We start from the raw sequence: 23417 nt of genomic DNA, 5'->3' as shown, positions 1-23417 counted from the left end.
GACGTGTCTGATGCCACCAGTACAACGACCCTAAATATTTCGGTTGTCTCATGATTTCACAAAGGAAACTTACCTGCTTTTATATTCAGAGCCATCGAAAAGGTTATCAAGCCTGTCAGAAGGGATAACATTAGGAGAGAAATCCTGAACAGAGAATTTGGGATTTTTAAGTTAAATACTAGAACACCCACTGGTATAAATGTGAGACAGGATTTAATTCTACAATACTAAATTAACAGGTTTGTTTTTCTTACGTATGAGCCTAATGGGCCTTCTCCTCCCCCCCCAACCATTTTGTCTTTTTTTGAGTCTCTTCAGATGTTTTTATTAAGGTCGGGGTCACACTAGCGTATTGCGATATGCGATGCGATATGCTAATGACACTCCTCTCCTGCTCACAGCAGAGCAGGAGCCGAGTGTCATGCGTCTGTGCTCCGATTCTCTTGCACAGGGAGGATCGGAGCACAGCTGCGGAGGAGGCGGAGAAATGAATTTCTCCATCTCCTCCATTGCTGGGGTCTGCTTATAGCGCACATCACTCGGATGATATCCGAGTGGTGTGCGCTGTCTCACTCGCACCCATAGGCTTATATGGGTGCGAGTGAGCCGAGAGTTTTCCTCGGTCCGAGACAATCGCAGCATGCTGCGATTGTCTCAGACCGAGGAAAACGGCTGACAAAAAGTCGGCTGGTGGGAGCGGCCCCATATGGTAACATTGGTCCGAGTGCAATGCGTTTTTTTTTTTTTTTAATCGCATTGCACTCGGCCGTATTACGGTCTAGTGTGACTCTAGTGACTAGTGACGGTCTAGTGTTAGACTCATTTACATGCGTGATTGGGCTTTTACTATCATGTTTCTGTTTGTTTTCTATACATCCATGGCTTCAGTAAACACACTGTAACCATGAGTAAGGCTAGTTTCACATTTGCGTTTAAAACGCAAACGCAGGTGGTGAAAAAAACGCATGTAAACGCAGCGTTTTGTCGCGTTTACATGCGTTTTTTCCTGCGTTTGCGTTTTTGAAACGCATGATGAGAAGTGTGTGACAGCTGCCAATCATCAAAATCAACTAGAAAACCCACTATAAATAGAAATAGCTAGGGTTAGGGTTTGGATCCCTTTATCACATTGATGGTGGGGGGTTAGGGTTAGGGTTTGGATCCCTAGGGTTAGGGTTAGGGTTTGGATCCCTTTATCACCTTGATGGTGGGGGGTGGCTTATTAGTGTGTAGAATTGTTTTTTTCTATGGAAACGCATGCGTTTAAAAACGCAACCAAACGCATGTGCTTAAAAACGCATGCGTTTACATAGACAGCAATACGTTTTTTTGCCGCAAAAAACTCATGCGGTTTTTTTTGCGGCAAAAAAAGCCTCTAGAAATTATTACATGTTGCATTTCTGCAACAAAACGCAAGCATAGAAACGACGCATGCGTTGTCAAACGTGGCAAAACGCATACAAAAAAACGCATGCGATTTTAATGTTAAATATAGGGAAAAAACACATGCGTTTTTTTGCGCTAAAACGCAGCGCCAAAAAACGCAAATGTGAAACCAGCCTAAGGCATTCATTAGCTGAAATGCTTTGATTTGGTACTATGCTGCTGGAATATGTGAACACTTTCTACTTTTAATATGACCTAATAATAAATCATGGATTTTACTTACCTTCTTGTCACGGTCTTGCTGGAATCCTCCTGGAGTTCCTCATAATGTTTCTCTATGGAGCAGCTCATGTCTGTGATTATATATATATGCTGATTTGGCATGAGAAAATAATCGCAACATGTTGCGGTTAAACCCAATAATCTCATTGAATCTCATTGAATCTCATCGCATGCACCTATCTAAATCTATGGGTGCGTGTGAAACCTCCAACTGCACTCAGATATCACCTGAGTGCAGTGCAGTTGTCGCCGACGCCGGCAGCAGAGGATGTGGAGCAATTACTTTCCCCGTCTCCTCCAACAGCTATGCTGCGATCCTCTCATGTGGGAGGATCAGAGAACTGACACTACTTCCTCTCGCAGTGGAGCAGGAGCCGAGAGTCATTATCATATCGCTTCTGATCCTCTCGAATCATTGGATGCCATACCCTAATGGGAACCCGGCCTTAGAAATATGATCCTATGGAGATCCCATCTTGAATCCCTGAACAAATGTAACCAAGTAACACATTTGTATTTTATGAAAAATTTGCAACCTGTTGCTTTCCCGAAATCGCCCATCAAAATTTAGAATGATTCTTCGCAAACAAAATATCAACTGTGGTAGATCAGTCACTCTGTTGTGCACGGAGGTAGACATGGGAACACTGTCGCATTAAGATCTTCACCATGGTTTATGCTGCATATACACTGCTCATAAAAATAAAGGGAACACTAAAATACCACATCCTAGATATCTCTGAAATATTCCACTTGCAAATTTTTATTCATTGCATAGTGGAATGTGTTCAGAACAATAAAACATAACCATTATCAATGTAAATCAAAATGAATATCCTATGGAAGTCTGGATTTGGAATGATACTCAAAATCAAGGTGGAAAATCAAATTTCAAGCTGATCCAACTTCAGTGGATTTGCCTTAGTATAAGGAAATGATGCTCAGTATTGTGTGTGTGTGGCCTCCACATGCCTGTATGACCTCCCTACTGTACAACGCCTGGGCATGCTCCTGATCAGGCGGCGGATGGTCTCCTGAGGGATTTCCTCCCAGACCTGGGCTAAAGCATCCGCCAGCTCCTGGACAGCCTGTGGTGCAACGTGACGTTGGTGGATGGAGCGAGACATGATGTCCCAGATGTGCTCAATCGGATTCAGGTCTGGGGAACGGGCGGGCCAGTCCATAGCTTCAATGCCTTCATCTGACAGGAACTACTGACACACTTCAGCCACATGAGGTCTGGCATTGTCATGCATTAGGAGGAAGCCAGGGCCAACCGCACCAGCATATGGTCTCACAAGGTGTCTTAGGATCTCATCTCGGTACCTAATGGCAGCCAGGCTTCCTCTGGCGAGCACATGGAGAGCTGTGTGCCCCCAAAGAAATGCCACCCCACACCATTACTGACCCACTGCCAAACCGGTCATGCTGAAGGATGTTGCAGGCAGCAGATCGCTCTCCGTGGTATCTCCAGACTGTCATGTCTGTCACATGTGCTCAGTGTGAACCTTCTTTCATCTGTGAAGATCCACAGGGCGCCAATGGCGAATTTGCCAACCCGGTGTTCTGTGGCAAATGCCAAGCATCCTGCACGATGTTGGGCTGTGAGCACAACCCCCATCTGTAGACGTCGGGCACTCAGACCATCCTCGTGGAGTCAGTTTCTAACTGTTTGTACAGACACATGCACATTTGTGGCTTGCTGGAGGTCATTTTGCAGGGCTCTGGCAGTGCTCCTCCTGTTTCTCCTTGCACAAAGGTGGAGGTAGCGGTCCTGCTGCTGGGTCGTGCCCTCCTACAGCCCCCTCCACATCTCCTGGTGTACTGGCCTGTCTCCTGGTAGCGCCTCCAGCCTCTGGACACTACGCTGACAAACACCGCAAACCTTGCCACAGCTCGCATTGATGTGCCATACTGGATGAGCTGCACTACCAGAGCCACTTGTGTGGGTTGTAGAGTCTGTCTCATGCTACCACGAGTGTGAAATCACAACCAACATTCAAAAGTGACCAAAACATCAGACAGAAAGTATTGGTACTGAGATGTGGTCTGTGGTCCCCACCTGCGGAACCACTCCTTTATTGAGGGTGTCTTGATAATTGCCAATAATTTCCATCTGTTGTCTATTCCATTTGCACAACAACATGTGAAATTGATTGTCAGTGTTTCTTCCCAAGTGGACAGTTTGGCTTTACAGAAGTTTGATTTACTTGGAGTTATATTCTGTTTGTGTTCCTAAGATTAGTGCAGAGAGTAAGATCTCACGATAACAAACTCTTTCTTTCATAGCAAGGAGGTTTGTAGAGGGTTTAGGCTGCTGCTGCACTGTATGTACATGCTCAGTAGTGAGGCAGGTCTGGTGCTGCACCTTATGTACATGCTCAGTAGTGAGGCAGGTCTGGTGCTGCACCTTATGTACGTGCTCAGTAGTGAGGCAGGGCTGGTGCTGCACCTTATGTACATGCTCAGTAGTGAGGCAGGGCTGGTGCTGCACCTTATATACATGCTCAGTAGTGAGGCAGGGCTGGTGCTGCACCTTATGTACATGCTCAGTAGTGAGGCAGGGCTGGTGCTGCACTTTAGGTACATGCTCAGTAGTGAGGCAGGGCTGGTGCTGCACCTTATGTACATGCACAGTAGTGAGGCAGGGCTGGTGCTGCACTGTATGTACATGCTCAGTAGTGAGGCAGGGCTGGTGCTGCACTGTATGTACATGCTCAGTAGTGAGGCAGGGCTGGTGCTGCACTGTATGTACATGCTCAGTAGTGAGGCAGGGCTGGTGCTGCACTGTATGTACATGCTCAGTAGTGAGGCAGGGCTGGTGCTGCACTTTAGGTACATGCTCAGTAGTGAGGCAGGGCTGGTGCTGCACCTTATGTACATGCACAGTAGTGAGGCAGGGCTGGTGCTGCACTTTAGGTACATGCTCAGTAGTGAGGCAGGGCTGGTGCTGCACTGTATGTACATGCTCAGTAGTGAGGCAGGGCTGGTGCTGCACTGTATGTACATGCTCAGTAGTGAGGCAGGGCTGGTGCTGCACTGTATGTACATGCTCAGTAGTGAGACAGGGCTGGTGCTGCACCTTATGTGCATGCTCAGTAGTGAGGCAGGGCTGGTGCTGCACTGTATGTACATGCTCAGTAGTGAGGCAGGGCTGGTGCTGCACCTTATGTGCATGCTCAGTAGTGAGGCAGGGCTGGTGCTGCACTGTATGTACATGCTCAGTAGTGAGACAGGGCTGGTGCTGCACCTTATGTACATGCTCAGTAGTGAGGCAGGGCTGGTGCTGCACTGTATGTACATGCTCAGTAGTGAGGCAGGGCTGGTGCTGCACTGTATGTACATGCTCAGTAGTGAGACAGGGCTGGTGCTGCACTGTATGTACATGCTCAGTAGTGAGGCAGGGCTGGTGCTGCACCTTATGCACATGCACAGTAGTGAGGCAGGGCTGGTGCTGCACTTTAGGTACATGCTCAGTAGTGAGACAGGGCTGGTGCTGCACCTTATGTACATGCTCAGTAGTGAGGCAGGGCTGGTGCTGCACCTTATGTACATGCTCAGTAGTGAGGCAGGGCTGGTGCTGCACCTTATGCACATGCTCAGTAGTGAGGCAGGGCTGGTGCTGCACTTTAGGTACATGCTCAGTAGTGAGGCAGGGCTGGTGCTGCACCTTATGTACATGCACAGTAGTGAGGCAGGGCTGGTGCTGCACTTTAGGTACATGCTCAGTAGTGAGGCAGGGCTGGTGCTGCACTTTAGGTACATGCTCAGTAGTGAGGCAGGGCTGGTGCTGCACTTAAGGTACATGCTCAGTAGTGAGGCAGGGCTGGTGCTGCACTTTAGGTACATGCTCAGTAGTGAGGCAGGGCTGGTGCTGCACCTTATGTACATGCACAGTAGTGAGGCAGTGCTGGTGCTGCACTTTAGGTACATGCTCAGTAGTGAGGCAGGGCTGGTGCTGCACCTTATGTACATGCACAGTAGTGAGGCAGGGCTGGTGCTGCACTTTAGGTACATGCTCAGTAGTGAGGCAGGGCTGGTGCTGCACTGTATGTACATGCTCAGTAGTGAGGCAGGGCTGGTGCTGCACCTTATGTACATGCTCAGTAGTGAGGCAGGGCTGGTGCTGCACTGTATGTACATGCTCAGTAGTGAGGCAGGGCTGGTGCTGCACTGTATGTACATGCTCAGTAGTGAGGCAGGGCTGGTGCTGCACTGTATGTACATGCTCAGTAGTGAGACAGGGCTGGTGCTGCACTGTATGTACATGCTCAGTAGTGAGGCAGGGCTGGTGCTGCACCTTATGTACATGCACAGTAGTGAGGCAGGGCTGGTGCTGCACTTTAGGTACATGCTCAGTAGTGAGACAGGGCTGGTGCTGCACCTTATGTACATGCTCAGTAGTGAGGCAGGTCTGGTGCTGCACCTTATGTACATGCACAGTAGTGAGGCAGGGCTGGTGCTGCACCTTATATACATGCTCAGTAGTGAGGCAGGGCTGGTGCTGCACCTTATGTACATGCACAGTAGTGAGGCAGGGCTGGTGCTGCACTTTAGGTACATGCTCAGTAGTGAGGCAGGGCTGGTGCTGCACTGTATGTACATGCTCAGTAGTGAGACAGGGCTGGTGCTGCACCTTATGTACATGCTCAGTAGTGAGGCAGGGCTGGTGCTGCACTGTATGTACATGCTCAGTAGTGAGGCAGGGCTGGTGCTGCACTGTATGTACATGCTCCGTAGTGAGACAGGGCTGGTGCTGCACTGTATGTACATGCTCAGTAGTGAGGCAGGGCTGTTGCTGCACCTTATGCACATGCACAGTAGTGAGGCAGGGCTGGTGCTGCACTTTAGGTACATGCTCAGTAGTGAGACAGGGCTGGTGCTGCACCTTATGTACATGCTCAGTAGTGAGGCAGGGCTGGTGCTGCACCTTATGTACATGCTCAGTAGTGAGGCAGGGCTGGTGCTGCACCTTATGCACATGCTCAGTAGTGAGGCAGGGCTGGTGCTGCACTTTAGGTACATGCTCAGTAGTGAGGCAGGGCTGATGCTGCACCTTATGTACATGCACAGTAGTGAGGCAGGGCTGGTGCTGCACTTTAGGTACATGCTCAGTAGTGAGGCAGGGCTGGTGCTGCACCTTATGTACATGCACAGTAGTGAGGCAGGGCTGGTGCTGCACTTTAGGTACATGCTCAGTAGTGAGGCAGGGCTGGTGCTGCACTTTAGGTACATGCTCAGTAGTGAGGCAGGGCTGGTGCTGCACTTTAGGTACATGCTCAGTAGTGAGGCAGGGCTGGTGCTGCACTTTAGGTACATGCTCAGTAGTGAGGCAGGGCTGGTGCTGCACCTTATGTACATGCACAGTAGTGAGGCAGGGCTGGTGCTGCACTTTAGGTACATGCTCAGTAGTGAGGCAGGGCTGGTGCTGCACCTTATGTACATGCACAGTAGTGAGGCAGGGCTGGTGCTGCACTTTAGGTACATGCTCAGTAGTGAGACAGGGCTGGTGCTGCACCTTATGTACATGCTCAGTAGTGAGGCAGGGCTGGTGCTGCACCTTATATACATGCTCAGTAGTGAGGCAGGGCTGGTGCTGCACCTTATGTACATGCTCAGTAGTGAGGCAGGGCTGGTGCTGCACCTTATGTACATGCACAGTAGTGAGGCAGGGCTGGTGCTGCACCTTATATACATGCTCAGTAGTGAGGCAGGGCTGGTGCTGCACCTTATGTACATGCTCAGTAGTGAGGCAGGGCTGGTGCTGCACTGTATGTACATGCACAGTAGTGAGGCAGGTCTGGTGCTGCACCTTATGTACATGCACAGTAGTGAGGCAGGGCTGGTGCTGCACCTTATATACATGCTCAGTAGTGAGGCAGGGCTGGTGCTGCACCTTATGTACATGCTCAGTAGTGAGGCAGGGCTGGTGCTGCACTGTATGTACATGCTCAGTAGTGAGGCAGGGCTGGTGCTGCACTTTAGGTACATGCTCAGTAGTGAGGCAGGGCTGGTGCTGCACCTTATGTACATGCACAGTAGTGAGGCAGGGCTGGTGCTGCACTGTATGTACATGCTCAGTAGTGAGGCAGGGCTGGTGCTGCACTGTATGTACATGCTCAGTAGTGAGGCAGGGCTGGTGCTGCACTGTATGTACATGCTCAGTAGTGAGACAGGGCTGGTGCTGCACCTTATGTACATGCTCAGTAGTGAGGCAGGGCTGGTGCTGCACTGTATGTACATGCTCAGTAGTGAGGCAGGGCTGGTGCTGCACTGTATGTACATGCTCAGTAGTGAGACAGGGCTGGTGCTGCACTGTATGTACATGCTCAGTAGTGAGGCAGGGCTGGTGCTGCACCTTATGTACATGCACAGTAGTGAGGCAGGGCTGGTGCTGCACTTTAGGTACATGCTCAGTAGTGAGACAGGGCTGGTGCTGCACCTTATGTACATGCTCAGTAGTGAGACAGGGCTGGTGCTGCACTGTATGTACATGCTCAGTAGTGAGGCAGGGCTGGTGCTGCACTGTATGTACATGCTCAGTAGTGAGGCAGGGCTGGTGCTGCACTGTATGTACATGCTCAGTAGTGAGACAGGGCTGGTGCTGCACTGTATGTACATGCTCAGTAGTGAGGCAGGGCTGGTGCTGCACCTTATGTACATGCACAGTAGTGAGGCAGGGCTGGTGCTGCACTTTAGGTACATGCTCAGTAGTGAGACAGGGCTGGTGCTGCACCTTATGTACATGCTCAGTAGTGAGGCAGGTCTGGTGCTGCACCTTATGTACATGCACAGTAGTGAGGCAGGGCTGGTGCTGCACCTTATATACATGCTCAGTAGTGAGGCAGGGCTGGTGCTGCACCTTATGTACATGCTCAGTAGTGAGGCAGGGCTGGTGCTGCACTGTATGTACATGCTCAGTAGTGAGGCAGGGCTGGTGCTGCACTTTAGGTACATGCTCAGTAGTGAGGCAGGGCTGGTGCTGCACCTTATGTACATGCTCAGTAGTGAGGCAGGGCTGGTGCTGCACCTTATGTACATGCACAGTAGTGAGGCAGGGCTGGTGCTGCACTTTAGGTACATGCTCAGTAGTGAGGCAGTGCTGGTGCTGCACTGTATGTACATGCTCAGTAGTGAGGCAGGGCTGGTGCTGCACTGTATGTACATGCTCAGTAGTGAGGCAGGGCTGGTGCTGCACTGTATGTACATGCTCAGTAGTGAGACAGGGCTGGTGCTGCACTGTATGTACATGCTCAGTAGTGAGGCAGGGCTGGTGCTGCACCTTATGCACATGCACAGTAGTGAGGCAGGGCTGGTGCTGCACTTTAGGTACATGCTCAGTAGTGAGACAGGGCTGGTGCTGCACCTTATGTACATGCTCAGTAGTGAGGCAGGGCTGGTGCTGCACCTTATGTACATGCTCAGTAGTGAGGCAGGGCTGGTGCTGCACCTTATGCACATGCTCAGTAGTGAGGCAGGGCTGGTGCTGCACTTTAGGTACATGCTCAGTAGTGAGGCAGGGCTGGTGCTGCACCTTATGTACATGCACAGTAGTGAGGCAGGGCTGGTGCTGCACTTTAGGTACATGCTCAGTAGTGAGGCAGGGCTGGTGCTGCACCTTATGTACATGCACAGTAGTGAGGCAGGGCTGGTGCTGCACTTTAGGTACATGCTCAGTAGTGAGGCAGGGCTGGTGCTGCACTGTATGTACATGCTCAGTAGTGAGGCAGGGCTGGTGCTGCACTGTATGTACATGCTCAGTAGTGAGACAGGGCTGGTGCTGCACTGTATGTACATGCTCAGTAGTGAGGCAGAGCTGGTGCTGCACCTTATGTACATGCACAGTAGTGAGGCAGGGCTGGTGCTGCACTTTAGGTACATGCTCAGTAGTGAGACAGGGCTGGTGCTGCACCTTATGTACATGCTCAGTAGTGAGGCAGGGCTGGTGCTGCACCTTATGTACATGCTCAGTAGTGAGGCAGGGCTGGTGCTGCACCTTATGTACATGCTCAGTAGTGAGGCAGGGCTGGTGCTGCACTGTATGTACATGCTCAATAGTGAGGCAGGGCTGGTGCTGCACCTTATGTACATGCACAGTAGTGAGGCAGGGCTGGTGCTGCACTTTAGGTACATGCTCAGTAGTGAGGCAGGGCTGGTGCTGCACCTTATGTACATGCTCAGTAGTGAGGCAGGGCTGGTGCTGCACTTTAGGTACATGCTCAGTAGTGAGACAGGGCTGGTGCTGCACTGTATGTACATGCTCAGTAGTGAGACAGGGCTGGTGCTGCACCTTATGTACATGCTCAGTAGTGAGGCAGGGCTGGTGCTGCACTGTATGTACATGCTCAGTAGTGAGGCAGGGCTGGTGCTGCACTGTATGTACATGCTCAGTAGTGAGACAGGGCTGGTGCTGCACTGTATGTACATGCTCAGTAGTGAGGCAGGGCTGGTGCTGCACCTTATGCACATGCACAGTAGTGAGGCAGGGCTAGTGCTGCACTTTAGGTACATGCTCAGTAGTGAGACAGGGCTGGTGCTGCACCTTATGTACATGCTCAGTAGTGAGGCAGGGCTGGTGCTGCACCTTATGTACATGCTCAGTAGTGAGGCAGGGCTGGTGCTGCACCTTATGCACATGCTCAGTAGTGAGGCAGGGCTGGTGCTGCACTTTAGGTACATGCTCAGTAGTGAGGCAGGGCTGGTGCTGCACCTTATGTACATGCACAGTAGTGAGGCAGGGCTGGTGCTGCACTTTAGGTACATGCTCAGTAGTGAGGCAGGGCTGGTGCTGCACTTTAGGTACATGCTCAGTAGTGAGGCAGGGCTGGTGCTGCACTTTAGGTACATGCTCAGTAGTGAGGCAGGGCTGGTGCTGCACTTTAGGTACATGCTCAGTAGTGAGGCAGGGCTGGTGCTGCACCTTATGTACATGCACAGTAGTGAGGCAGGGCTGGTGCTGCACTTTAGGTACATGCTCAGTAGTGAGGCAGGGCTGGTGCTGCACCTTATGTACATGCACAGTAGTGAGGCAGGGCTGGTGCTGCACTTTAGGTACATGCTCAGTAGTGAGGCAGGGCTGGTGCTGCACTGTATGTACATGCTCAGTAGTGAGGCAGGGCTGGTGCTGCACCTTATGTACATGCTCAGTAGTGAGGCAGGGCTGGTGCTGCACTGTATGTACATGCTCAGTAGTGAGGCAGGGCTGGTGCTGCACTGTATGTACATGCTCAGTAGTGAGGCAGGGCTGGTGCTGCACTGTATGTACATGCTCAGTAGTGAGACAGGGCTGGTGCTGCACTGTATGTACATGCTCAGTAGTGAGGCAGGGCTGGTGCTGCACCTTATGTACATGCACAGTAGTGAGGCAGGGCTGGTGCTGCACTTTCGGTACATGCTCAGTAGTGAGACAGGGCTGGTGCTGCACCTTATGTACATGCTCAGTAGTGAGGCAGGTCTGGTGCTGCACCTTATGTACATGCACAGTAGTGAGGCAGGGCTGGTGCTGCACCTTATATACATGCTCAGTAGTGAGGCAGGGCTGGTGCTGCACCTTATGTACATGCTCAGTAGTGAGGCAGGGCTGGTGCTGCACTGTATGTACATGCTCAGTAGTGAGGCAGGGCTGGTGCTGCACTTTAGGTACATGCTCAGTAGTGAGGCAGGGCTGGTGCTGCACTGTATGTACATGCTCAGTAGTGAGGCAGGGCTGGTGCTGCACTTTAGGTACATGCTCAGTAGTGAGGCAGGGCTGGTGCTGCACCTTATGTACATGCACAGTAGTGAGGCAGGGCTGGTGCTGCACTTTAGGTACATGCTCAGTAGTGAGGCAGGGCTGGTGCTGCACTGTATGTACATGCTCAGTAGTGAGGCAGGGCTGGTGCTGCACTGTATGTACATGCTCAGTAGTGAGGCAGGGCTGGTGCTGCACTGTATGTACATGCTCAGTAGTGAGGCAGGGCTGGTGCTGCACTGTATGTACATGCTCAGTAGTGAGACAGGGCTGGTGCTGCACTGTATGTACATGCTCAGTAGTGAGGTAGGGCTGGTGCTGCACCTTATGCACATGCACAGTAGTGAGGCAGGGCTGGTGCTGCACTTTAGGTACATGCTCAGTAGTGAGACAGGGCTGGTGCTGCACCTTATGTACATGCTCAGTAGTGAGGCAGGGCTGGTGCTGCACCTTATGTACATGCTCAGTAGTGAGGCAGGGCTGGTGCTGCACCTTATGCACATGCTCAGTAGTGAGGCAGGGCTGGTGCTGCACTTTAGGTACATGCTCAGTAGTGAGGCAGGGCTGGTGCTGCATCTTATGTACATGCACAGTAGTGAGGCAGGGCTGGTGCTGCACTTTAGGTACATGCTCAGTAGTGAGGCAGGGCTGGTACTGCACCTTATGTACATGCACAGTAGTGAGGCAGGGCTGGTGCTGCACTTTAGGTACATGCTCAGTAGTGAGGCAGGGCTGGTGCTGCACTGTATGTACATGCTCAGTAGTGAGGCAGGGCTGGTGCTGCACTGTATGTACATGCTCAGTAGTGAGACAGGGCTGGTGCTGCACTGTATGTACATGCTCAGTAGTGAGGCAGGGCTGGTGCTGCACCTTATGTACATGCACAGTAGTGAGGCAGGGCTGGTGCTGCACTTTAGGTACATGCTCAGTAGTGAGACAGGGCTGGTGCTGCACCTTATGTACATGCACAGTAGTGAGGCAGGGCTGGTGCTGCACTGTATGTACATGCTCAGTAGTGAGGCAGGGCTGGTGCTGCACTGTATGTACATGCTCAGTAGTGAGACAGGGCTGGTGCTGCACTGTATGTACATGCTCAGTAGTGAGGCAGGGCTGGTGCTGCACCTTATGTACATGCACAGTAGTGAGGCAGGGCTGGTGCTGCACTTTAGGTACATGCTCAGTAGTGAGGCAGGGCTGGTGCTGCACCTTATGTACATGCTCAGTAGTGAGGCAGGGCTGGTGCTGCACCTTATGTACATGCTCAGTAGTGAGGCAGGGCTGGTGCTGCACTGTATGTACATGCTCAATAGTGAGGCAGGGCTGGTGCTGCACCTTATGTACATGCACAGTAGTGAGGCAGGGCTGGTGCTGCACTTTAGGTACATGCTCAGTAGTGAGGCAGGGCTGGTGCTGCACCTTATGTACATGCTCAGTAGTGAGGCAGGGCTGGTGCTGCACTGTATGTACATGCTCAGTAGTGAGACAGGGCTGGTGCTGCACCTTATGTACATGCTCAGTAGTGAGGCAGGTCTGGTGCTGCACCTTATGTACATGCTCAGTAGTGAGGCAGGGTTGGTACTGCACCATATGTACATGTTCAGTAGTGAGACAGGGCTGGTGCTGCACTGTATGTACATGCTCAGTAGTGAGACAGGGCTGGTGCTGCACTGTATGTACATGCTCAGTAGTGAGGCAGGGCTGGTGCTGCACTGTATGTACATGCTCAGTAGTGATGCATTGATGGTGCTGCACTTTATGTACATGCTCATTCGAACTGTTCGCCAATTTCAAATTCGAGCTGTTTTGGGCGGTGTTCGAGTCGTTCGAGCTCGAACAATTTGCTTAAAATTCGGCTGTTCGAGTTTCTGTTTAACTGTTTGCTCACCAAAAGCCTAACTTGTTTTTCACATTATGTTTATCATTGTTAATAGACTGTTTCAGTGTATAGTGGGCGGGGGATAGATCTGTGCTGAAATAATGCCGATCTCCTTTTTTTTTTTTTTTCTTCCTTTCCTGCATTTACAGTGGGGCGGTGCAGTCTCAGCCTATCAGCAGTGCACACACACACACAGCAATGTGCATGTGATGCACACAAGCAAGGGCATGTGTCATTGGCTGTGTATGTCACATGTCCTTGCCCTATAAGAACCAGCCATTTTCCCCGTCGCCACCATTTCCTCACTGCTGCAGCTTAGTGTTAGACCGCACCGCTGCTGCTGTGGGCGCTATACAGACTAAGAGTCTTTTTGCGAGCGAATTTTCTGTTAGAGAGAGAGAGGTTTAGGGAGTCGGGAGGAGTCGGGACTAGTTGTAATATCAGCCCTTTTCAGGGTAGGTTACAGCAGTTCATAGCACTGTTTGCCAGGCAGGTCTGTGCCAGTGCTGTGCAAGTGTTTGTCACAGCATTTGGTGTAATCTAGCTCAGCCAATCCATTTGGGCTAGTAGCATTGTCTGGTAGTCCTCTGAGTAGTCCGCCTGTGAAGCTAGCTACACCGCCTGTGTATCTAAATTTTTACTGCATCTTTCCCAGTAAATCGTTTTGGGCTTAGTAGCAGTGTCTGTACGTCAGCAGAGTAGCCCGCCTGTGAAGCTACACCGCCTGTGTATCTAAATTTTTACTGCATCTAACCCAGTAAATCGTTTTGGGCCTAGTACCACAGTTTGGCTGCTCAGCTCTGCTCGGTTTCCATCCATCATTTTTTGTGCCAACAATTACATAGTTGCCAATTACAGTACCAAAGCACCAAAATGAGTGGCAAAAGGTCTACTGCTGGTGGAAAGGGGAATAGGCATGTTGGAAAAGGAAAAAAAGGTTGTGTCCGTGGGTTAGGTGGAAAAGCAACAGTAACATCTGCAGAAGAAAGACCATCTTCCAGCCAAAATAAGATGTCTACTTCTTTTCGTGGACAATCATGACATGATCCCTTTCTTACGAGCATCGCTACAAATTCCAGATGAGGCACAAAAACCACAGGTGCTTGAACGGATATCAAGTGTTCGTTCAAGTAGGCTCTCCTCCACCTCAACTTCAACATCACAACTACTCCAGTCCTCAGAAGTGTCACCCCAATTTCACTTGCTTCCTCACAGCTCCCAAGTCTCCAGCCGTCTGTCTGAGTATGGGGTAACACAGATGGTTGAGTCCGCAGAGCAGTTTACTCATACTATAGGCTGGGAATCAGAGGTCTGCTCCAGAGCTTCTGTGAATCCAGACAAGGAAATGATCTGCACTGATGCCCAGAATCTTTGTGAGTCGGATCCAGATGAAGAAGGTTCTGAGCATAATGTAGACCCTCGTTCCCAAACTGTAACTCCTGTTGGTGGCGACTATGAGGAAGATGATGAGGAGACTGAGATACCTGATTGAAACGAAAACTTGACTTTTCGGTCAGGGCAGGAAGAGGTTGGCTCTGAGGACGACAGGTGTGAGAACACACAGGATGATGATGATGATGACGAGGTTGGAGACCCCACTTACTGTCAACCCACAGTCCACCAGTCCATGAGGTCAGCAGAGGAGGTGGAGGAGGATGCTAGTGACGAGTCTGACGACGAGGTTAGGTTGCGCCTTCCTGGACAGAGATGGAGTACTGGAAGCACGTCAACAACTGCATCCTCAACCTGTGCCTCTGAGCACAAGTCATGTTGGCTCTTCAGGTTGCATGGGCTCTAAGCCTTGCATAGCCTGGGCATTTTTTGAGATCGCAAAGGATGACCCAACTTATGTTGTCTGTAAGATTTGTCACCAAAATCTCAGTAGAGGCCAAAAAATGAACAGTTTGAGTACTTTATGCATGAATCGTCACATCAATATGAGGCATAAGCTGCAATGGGAAGCTCACTGTGCTACAATGTGGCCTAGTGGGCCGGGCCAACCACCTTCTCCCCCATCAAGTGCATCCGCGGCCTCTTCATCCTCTGTGACTGTGGGGACAGCAGTCGCACATGTTTTGGATGCAGACCTTCCACCTCTTTACCCGCAACAGCCAGTGTGATTGGCAGGTCGTCAGGACATTTGCAAGTGGAAACACCTGCTGGTGTTGAGCGCTCCGACATCGAGACCACCACATTTTGATCAAGGCATCATATCTCCACCTGCACCTTCCTCACAGACCAGCAGTTTGCTGGGAACACCCAACTCAACCCCGTCTAAGCACAGCAGCCAGCCCTCGGTCCCTCAGATGTGGACAAGTAAAAGACCATTTCCTACTAGCCATGTCAAAGCTAAGAGGTTGAATTTCACCATCTGCAAGCTGTTGGCTACAGAAATTTGCCTTTCCACCTGGTGGACACAGAGGATTTTCGAGACCTTATGTCCGTCGCAGTGTCCCAGTACCAGATGCCCAGTCGCCACTACTTCTCAAAGAAAGCTGTGCCTGCACTACACCAGCATGTCGCACACAAGATCACTGCTTCCTTGAGAAACTCTGTGTGTGACAGGGTGCATTTCACCAGACACTTGGACGAGTAGACATGGACAGGGGCGTTACATGTCGGTGACTGGCCACTGGATAACTATGGGGACATCAGGAGAAGGGGCTGCTGTCCAAGTCTTGCCATCCCCCACGAGTTGCGCTTCGATCCTCTGTATCTAGAAGTTCCTCCACTGCTTCTTCCTCTTCAACCTCCTCTCGGTCCTCCACCTGCATCCAAAGCCTGTCTGGTAATGCCACCCGCGTTCTAACTGCGCAGAAGGAATCCTGCACACCTCCTTACTATGGTGTCACCAGGGCTCAACGGCATCAGGCGGTGTTTACCTGGGAAATGTCTGGGAAATGTGAGTCACACAGCTGAGGAGTTGTGGTCAGCTCTGGAGACCGAGTTCTCTCAATGGTTGTCTTCACTGAACTTGCAGCCAGGGAAGGCCGTGTGTGACAATGCTGCAAACCTGGGTGCGGCCCTTCGCCGGGGCAATGTCACACACGTGCCTTGTATGGCTCACGTTTTGAACCTGGTTGTCCAGCAATTTTTATCCCACTATCCCGGACTAGATGGGCTTCCGCAGAGGGCACAGTTGTTGTGTGCTCGCTTCCGCCTTTCGCATCCCACAGCTCAACGACTTAAATCTCTACAGAAGTCGCTGGGCCTGCCAGTTCACTGGCTGAAATGCGATGTGCCCACACGGTGGAATTCAACTCTGCACATGTTGCAGCGACTGTGGCAGCCCTGGTGCAATACGTTATGACGTATAGCCTGGGCCAACAAGATCCAGAGGAGGGTCAAATCATGCTGCAGGAGTGGTCTTCGATCAGGGACCTATGCACCCTTCTGCACAGTTTTGAAATAGCGACGAAGATGATTAGTGCTGACGATGCCATTATCAGGATGACTATTCCAGTCATTTACATGCTGGAGCACACCTTAAACAGTATTCGGAGTCAGGTGGTGGGACAAGAGGAGGAGGAGGAGGAGGGGGAACAGTAGGATTCGTATGCGGAAGGGATAATATCTCCAAGGTCCAAACGGTCAGCATCACCAAGGTTGCTGGCATTGGAGGGTGGGGGGAGAGGGATTACCGAGGGTGCATGGTAGCGGCTAAACTGTTGAGGAAGGTGCAGGGCCGAGGAAAAAGTGGATGACGAACTGGTGCTGGGCATGGAAGACTCATCAGATGAGGGAGACCTTGATCAAATTTCTGTTGTGGGAGGTTGGGGGGAGAGGGCTGAGGAAGGAAGCATGATTCTCACCTCGCCGTCACCAAGACAGCAAGGACTTGGTCCTCCTGGATGTGCAAGACACATGAGTGCCTTCTTGCTGCACTACCTGCAACATGACCATCGGATTGTCAGAATCCGAAGTAATGCCGACTACTGGGTTACCACACTTTTAGATCCCCGGTACAAAAGTAAATTTGGCGAAATAATTCCTGCCATAGAAAGGGATTCACGCATGCAGGAGTATCAGCAGAGACTGTTACAGAATCTAACATCTGCTTTTCTACAAAACACCAGTGGTGCACGTAGTGAATCTGAATTCTAACTTGCCAACCGTGGGAGTGTCAAATCATCACTCAAACCGTAACAGTAACATCGTATCTGGTGGTAACAGCAATTTTTTTTAAATCGTTTTAAGAATTTTTTAGACCATCCTTTGCAAGGCCATAGGAGACAAGAAGTCTGATGCATAGCCAACGCCTAGAGAGGATGGTACAGGAGTATCTCTAACTTAACATCGATGCCATGACTGTGGAACTAGACCCTTGCTCATTTTTGGCTTCCAATCTGGAAAAATGGCCTGAGCTCGCCACTCACGCCTTAGAGATCTTGTCGTGCCCCGCAGCCAGCGTCCTCTCTGAACGTGTGTTCGGCGCTATTGGTGGTGTGCTGACAGATAAGCGCACGCAGCTGTCCAGTGACAATGTAGACAGACCAACATTCATCAAGATGAACAAACCCTGGATCCGCAAGGACTTTTCTACCCCTGTGTCATCCTGGGGAGACTAAAAGCTTGATGATTTTTGAAAATCACCTCACCAACCATTTTAAGAAACTCTGGGGAAATTCATGCCACTTAAGTGGTGTCTGTGGCCCAATTTTTGGAAAAAATGGAGACTTTTTGGAGTCACCTTGCTGGTTTTTTTACATGATGTTGGTATCGTCAATTCCAGGTGGGTGGGGTCGCTTCCCCCCCCCCCCTTCCTTTTAACCTTTAGAAACTACATACATTATGGCTTGGGTAACACAGATAGTTGAGTCTGCAGAGCTGTTTACTCATACTATGGCCTGGGTTTCAGAGGTCTGCTCCAAAGCTTCAGTGCCTGCTAGTCAGCAGAGTAGCCCACCCATGAAGCAAGCTACACCGCCTGTTTAATTAATAATTTTTAACTGCATCTAACCCAGGAAATCCTTTTGGGCCTAGTTGCATTTTGTGCTACTCAGCAGAGTACCCCACCCTTGAAGCAAGCTACACCACCTGTTTATCTAATTACTAATTTTTAACTGCATCTAGCCCAGGAATTCCTTTTGGGCCTAGTAGCAGTTTCTGCTACTCGGCAGAGTACCCCACCGCCTTCTACCTTTCTCAATCTAACCCCTCGGCTCTGGGGTGTCCGCTCTCCCTCCAGTTCTCTCCTTCTCACAGGTGGACTACCACTTGTATTCACACTGTGGTGAATCTTTTGGGCCCAGGCATAAGATGTCGTCGAGGTAAAGGATAATATGTGCCCCCTTAGAAACGGCCATGACGACCCATTCAAGGAAGCAACTAAACGCCTCAAATAGTGAACAAGATATGGAGCACCCCATGGGCAAACAGCGATCTATGTAGTATGCTCCTTCACAGAAGCAGCCCAATAGGCGGACACTATTCGGAAGCACAGGTAGTAACCGGAACGCCCCCTCAATGTCTGTTTTGGCTTTAGCGTGCCCCTTCCCAACTTCTTGACCTGCCTGATTACCTCGTCAAAGGAGGTACAGTATATAGTGCTGTACTTGGTTCCGCGTCGATGTTGTCGTTTACTGACCTGCCCTTTGGATATGACAAATGGTGGTTTAGTTTGAATATATTGGGTTCCTTTTTTGGCACGACTCCCAATGGGGGTACCACTACGTCTTCTAAGGAAAGTGTTCTGAATGGACCTGCCATTCTACCTAAAGATATTTCTTTTTTTAAATTTTTTTGTCACGACGTCTGGGTTTTGGTAGGCTGATTGTAGATTTTTACTCCAGCCTTTCTTGATTTTAGAAGGGCATGACATGCCTATATCTGTGTCTCCTGCTCCTTTTACTCCACCTCTTTTTTTCTTTTTGCATGACTATATGTACTTGTGACTTTTCCATGTGTGTGTTGTGTCTTCTGAGCAGTTTGTCAGCTTTTGGACACCTTTTAAGGTGTTTTCTATGTGTTTGTATGTGTGTTTGCCTGCCATTGGTTTCAATGGGGTTCGACGAACATTCGTCGAACACGCCCCAATTCGACGAACCGAACTCGAACACTAGGGGGGTGGCTCCACGCTAATGCTCAGGAGTGAGGCAGGGCTGGTGCTGCACTGTATGTACAAGCTCAGTAGTGAGGCAGGGCTGGTGCTGCACTGTATATACATGCTCAGTAGTGAGGCAGGGCTGGTGCTGCACCTTATGTACATGCTCAGTAGTAAGGCAGGGCTGTTGCTGCACCTTATGTACATGCTCAGTAGTGAGGCAGGGCTGGTGCTGCACCTTATGTACGTGCTCAGTAGTGAGGCAGTGCTGGTGCTGCACTGTATGTACGTGCTCAGTAGTGAGGCAGGGCTGGTGCTGCACCTTATGTACATCCTCAGTAGTGAGACAGGGCTGGTGCTGCACTTTATGTACATTGTTATGAACTGGTGATTCAGAAACACAATGGACCTGGTGGTTAAGAGCACACAAAGTGACCTGATAGTTACTAATAACATAGGACGAGCTCTGAGACGTGGGAACTCTGCTGACCGCAATCCCTAATCCTATCATACCACACTAGAGGTAGCCGTGGAGCGCTCCTGACCAGACCTAGGTGCCTCGGGCACAGCCTGAGAAACTAACTAGCCCTGAAGATAGAAAAATAGGCCTACCTTGCCTCAGAGAAATTCCCCAAAGGAAAAGGCAGCCCCCCACATATAATGACTGTGAGTAAAGATGAAAACACAAACACAGAGATGAAATAGATTTTAGCAAAGTGAGGCCCAACTTACTGAATAGACCGAGGATAGGAAAGATAGCTTTGCGGTCAACACAAAAACCTACAAACAACCACGCAGAGGGCGCAAAAAGACCCTCCGCACCGACTAATGGTACGGAGATGCTCCCTCTGCGTCTCAGAGCTTCCAGCAAGCAAGAAAAACCAATATAGCAAGCTGGACAGAAAATATAGCAAACAAAAGTAACACAAGCAAAACTTAGCTTATGCAGGGCAGACAGGCCACAAGAACGATCCAGGAGAGAGCAAGGCCAATACTGGAACATTGACTGGAGGCAAGGAACAAAGAACTAGGTGGAGTTAAATAGAGCAGCACCTAACGACTTAACCTCGTCACCTGAGGAAGGAAACTCAGAAGCCGCAGCCCCACTCACTTCCACCAGAGGAAGCTCATAGACAGAACCAGCCGAAGTACCACTCATGACCACAGGAGGGAGCTTGACCACAGAATTCACAACAGTACATGCTCAGTAGTGAGGCAGGGCTGGTGCTGCACCTTATGTACATGCTCAGTAGTGAGGCAGGGCTGGTGCTGCAACTTATGTACATGCTCAGTAGTGAGGCAGGGCTGATGCTGCACTGTATATACATGCTCAGTAGTGAGGCAGGGCTGGTGCTGCACTTTATGTACATGTTCAGTAGTGAGGCAGGGCTGGTGCTGCACTTTATGTACATGTTCAGTAGTGAGGCAGGGCTGGTGCTGCACATTATGTACATGCTCAGTAGTGAGGTAGGGCTGGTGCTGCACCTTATGTACATGCTCAGTAGTAAGGCAGGGCTGTTGCTGCACCTTATGTACATGCTCAGTAGTGAGGCAGGGCTGGTGCTGCACCTTATGTATGTGCTCAGTAGTGAGGCAGTGCTGGTGCTGCACTGTATGTACGTGCTCAGTAGTGAGGCAGGGCTGGTGCTGCACCTTATGTACATCCTCAGTAGTGAGACAGGGCTGGTGCTGCACTTTATGTACATTGTTATGAACTGGTGATTCAGAAACACAATGGACCTGGTGGTTAAGAGCACACAAAGTGACCTGATAGTTACTAATAACATAGGACGAGCTCTGAGACGTGGGAACTCTGCTGACCGCAATCCCTAATCCTATCATACCACACTAGAGGTAGCCGTGGAGCGCTCCTGACCAGACCTAGGTGCCTCGGGCACAGCCTGAGAAACTAACTAGCCCTGAAGATAGAAAAATAAGCCTACCTTGCCTCAGAGAAATTCCCCAAAGGAAAAGGCAGCCCCCCACATATAATGACTGTGAGTAAAGATGAAAACACAAACACAGAGATGAAATAGATTTTAGCAAAGTGAGGCCCAACTTACTGAATAGACCGAGGATAGGAAAGATAGCTTTGCGGTCAACACAAAAACCTACAAACAACCACGCAGAGGGCGCAAAAAGACCCTCCGCACCGACTAATGGTACGGAGATGCTCCCTCTGCGTCTCAGAGCTTCCAGCAAGCAAGAAAAACCAATATAGCAAGCTGGACAGAAAATATAGCAAACAAAAGTAACACAAGCAAAACTTAGCTTATGCAGGGCAGACAGGCCACAAGAACGATCCAGGAGAGAGCAAGGCCAATACTGGAACATTGACTGGAGGCAAGGAACAAAGAACTAGGTGGAGTTAAATAGAGCAGCACCTAACGACTTAACCTCGTCACCTGAGGAAGGAAACTCAGAAGCCGCAGCCCCACTCACTTCCACCAGAGGAAGCTCATAGACAGAACCAGCCGAAGTACCACTCATGACCACAGGAGGGAGCTTGACCACAGAATTCACAACAGTACATGCTCAGTAGTGAGGCAGGGCTGGTGCTGCACCTTATGTACATGCTCAGTAGTGAGGCAGGGCTGGTGCTGCAACTTATGTACATGCTCAGTAGTGAGGCAGGGCTGATGCTGCACTGTATATACATGCTCAGTAGTGAGGCAGGGCTGGTGCTGCACTTTATGTACATGTTCAGTAGTGAGGCAGGGCTGGTGCTGCACATTATGTACATGCTCAGTAGTGAGGTAGGGCTGGTGCTGCACCTTATGTACATGCTCAGTAGTGAGGCAGGGCTGGTGCTGCACTGTATGTACATGCTCAGTAGTGAGGCAGGGCTGGTGCTGCACCTTATGTATTTGCTCAGTAGTGAGGCAGGGCTGGTGCTGCACTGTATGTACATGCTCAGTAGTGAGGCAGGGCTGGTGCTGCACCTTATGTACATGCTCAGTAGTGAGGCAGGGCTGGTGCTGCACATTATGTACATGCTCAGTAGTGAGGCAGGGCTGGTGCTGCACCTTATGTATTTGCTCAGTAGTGAGGCAGGGCTGGTGCTGCACTGTATGTACATGCTCAGTAGTGAGGCAGGGCTGGTGCTGCACCTTATGTACATGCTCAGTAGTGAGGCAGGGCTGGTGCTGCACCTTATGTACATGCTCAGTAGTGAGGCAGTGCTGTGAAGTTTTTAGTCTAGGAATTGAGGAATTGGAGGTTTGGCTTACCGACTCCACAGTCATGGAAGAAATCATTATCCCACATTGTTGTTTATTCAATATCGAGCATGATTGATGTGCTACCATTATCTGCAGCGTGTTCGGACCTGTTTTCCTTGTAACACATCTAAGACGTAATTGGTTGGCAATTGCAAAGGGAGCTGCCAGCAGCGGACCTTGAATAATTTGTGTGCTCTAGTGTATTTAGCATGGTAGAACATTCCTCTGATATTCATTAACCCTCCGTCACATACAATATTCGGACTAACGAGTTCACATACAATGTGCCTGTCAGGCGCCTGCTGGAAAAATACCTATAATATCTAATGTTTGCAATTTCAGTGCTCTAAAAGTGATCAGTGACCTTCATAGGGATGTAATAAAAGAGACTACACATAATCAGTTGCAAAAAAAAAACATTTACTTAACATAAAACTAATAACTATGAAATACAAACTTTTCAAAACTCCCGCCAAATAGTCCCCAGTTCGACTCTCTCAAAAAAATGTACAAAGAAAATTTTTGAACACAAACTTAATTTTAAGGTACCTTAAGTACTATTAAAAATATATTCAATCAGAAGTAGATGCTGAGGTTTCCCCAGAAAAGTCACACTTGCAGAGCAAATAGCAAGAATTACACACCATTTTTGCATGTGTCAGGCAAATTGCTTTATGACATTTGAGACATTCATAATTTGAAAGCCTTCTGGTTCCGCTTTCCGTTTGGCAAGTGGTGCATCTCCTTCTTTTGTGAGATGGTGCAGATGGTGACTTTTCACCATCATCTTTTGGGCGGAACCTTTTGAATCCAGGACACATTCTTCCACCTCATCATGAGAATCAATCTCACTTTCCTCTCCTAAATCCTCATGAAGTG

At 50.0% G+C, this 23417-nt stretch overlaps 1 protein-coding gene across 1 annotated transcript in view; it reads left to right on the top strand.

Annotated features, from left to right (window-relative positions):
• TRAPPC3 (trafficking protein particle complex subunit 3) overlaps positions 1-23417 on the top strand; it is an 81679-nt gene that overhangs the window by 38840 nt on the left and 19422 nt on the right. The gene's annotated exons all lie outside the window — the stretch shown is intronic.

The sequence above is a fragment of the Ranitomeya imitator genome, chromosome 3 (genome assembly GCF_032444005.1).
Source record: "Ranitomeya imitator isolate aRanImi1 chromosome 3, aRanImi1.pri, whole genome shotgun sequence".
NCBI lineage: Eukaryota > Metazoa > Chordata > Amphibia > Anura > Dendrobatidae > Ranitomeya > Ranitomeya imitator.
The sequence above is the reverse complement of the archived record's forward strand: the minus strand, read 5'-3'. Positions and strand labels throughout refer to the sequence as shown.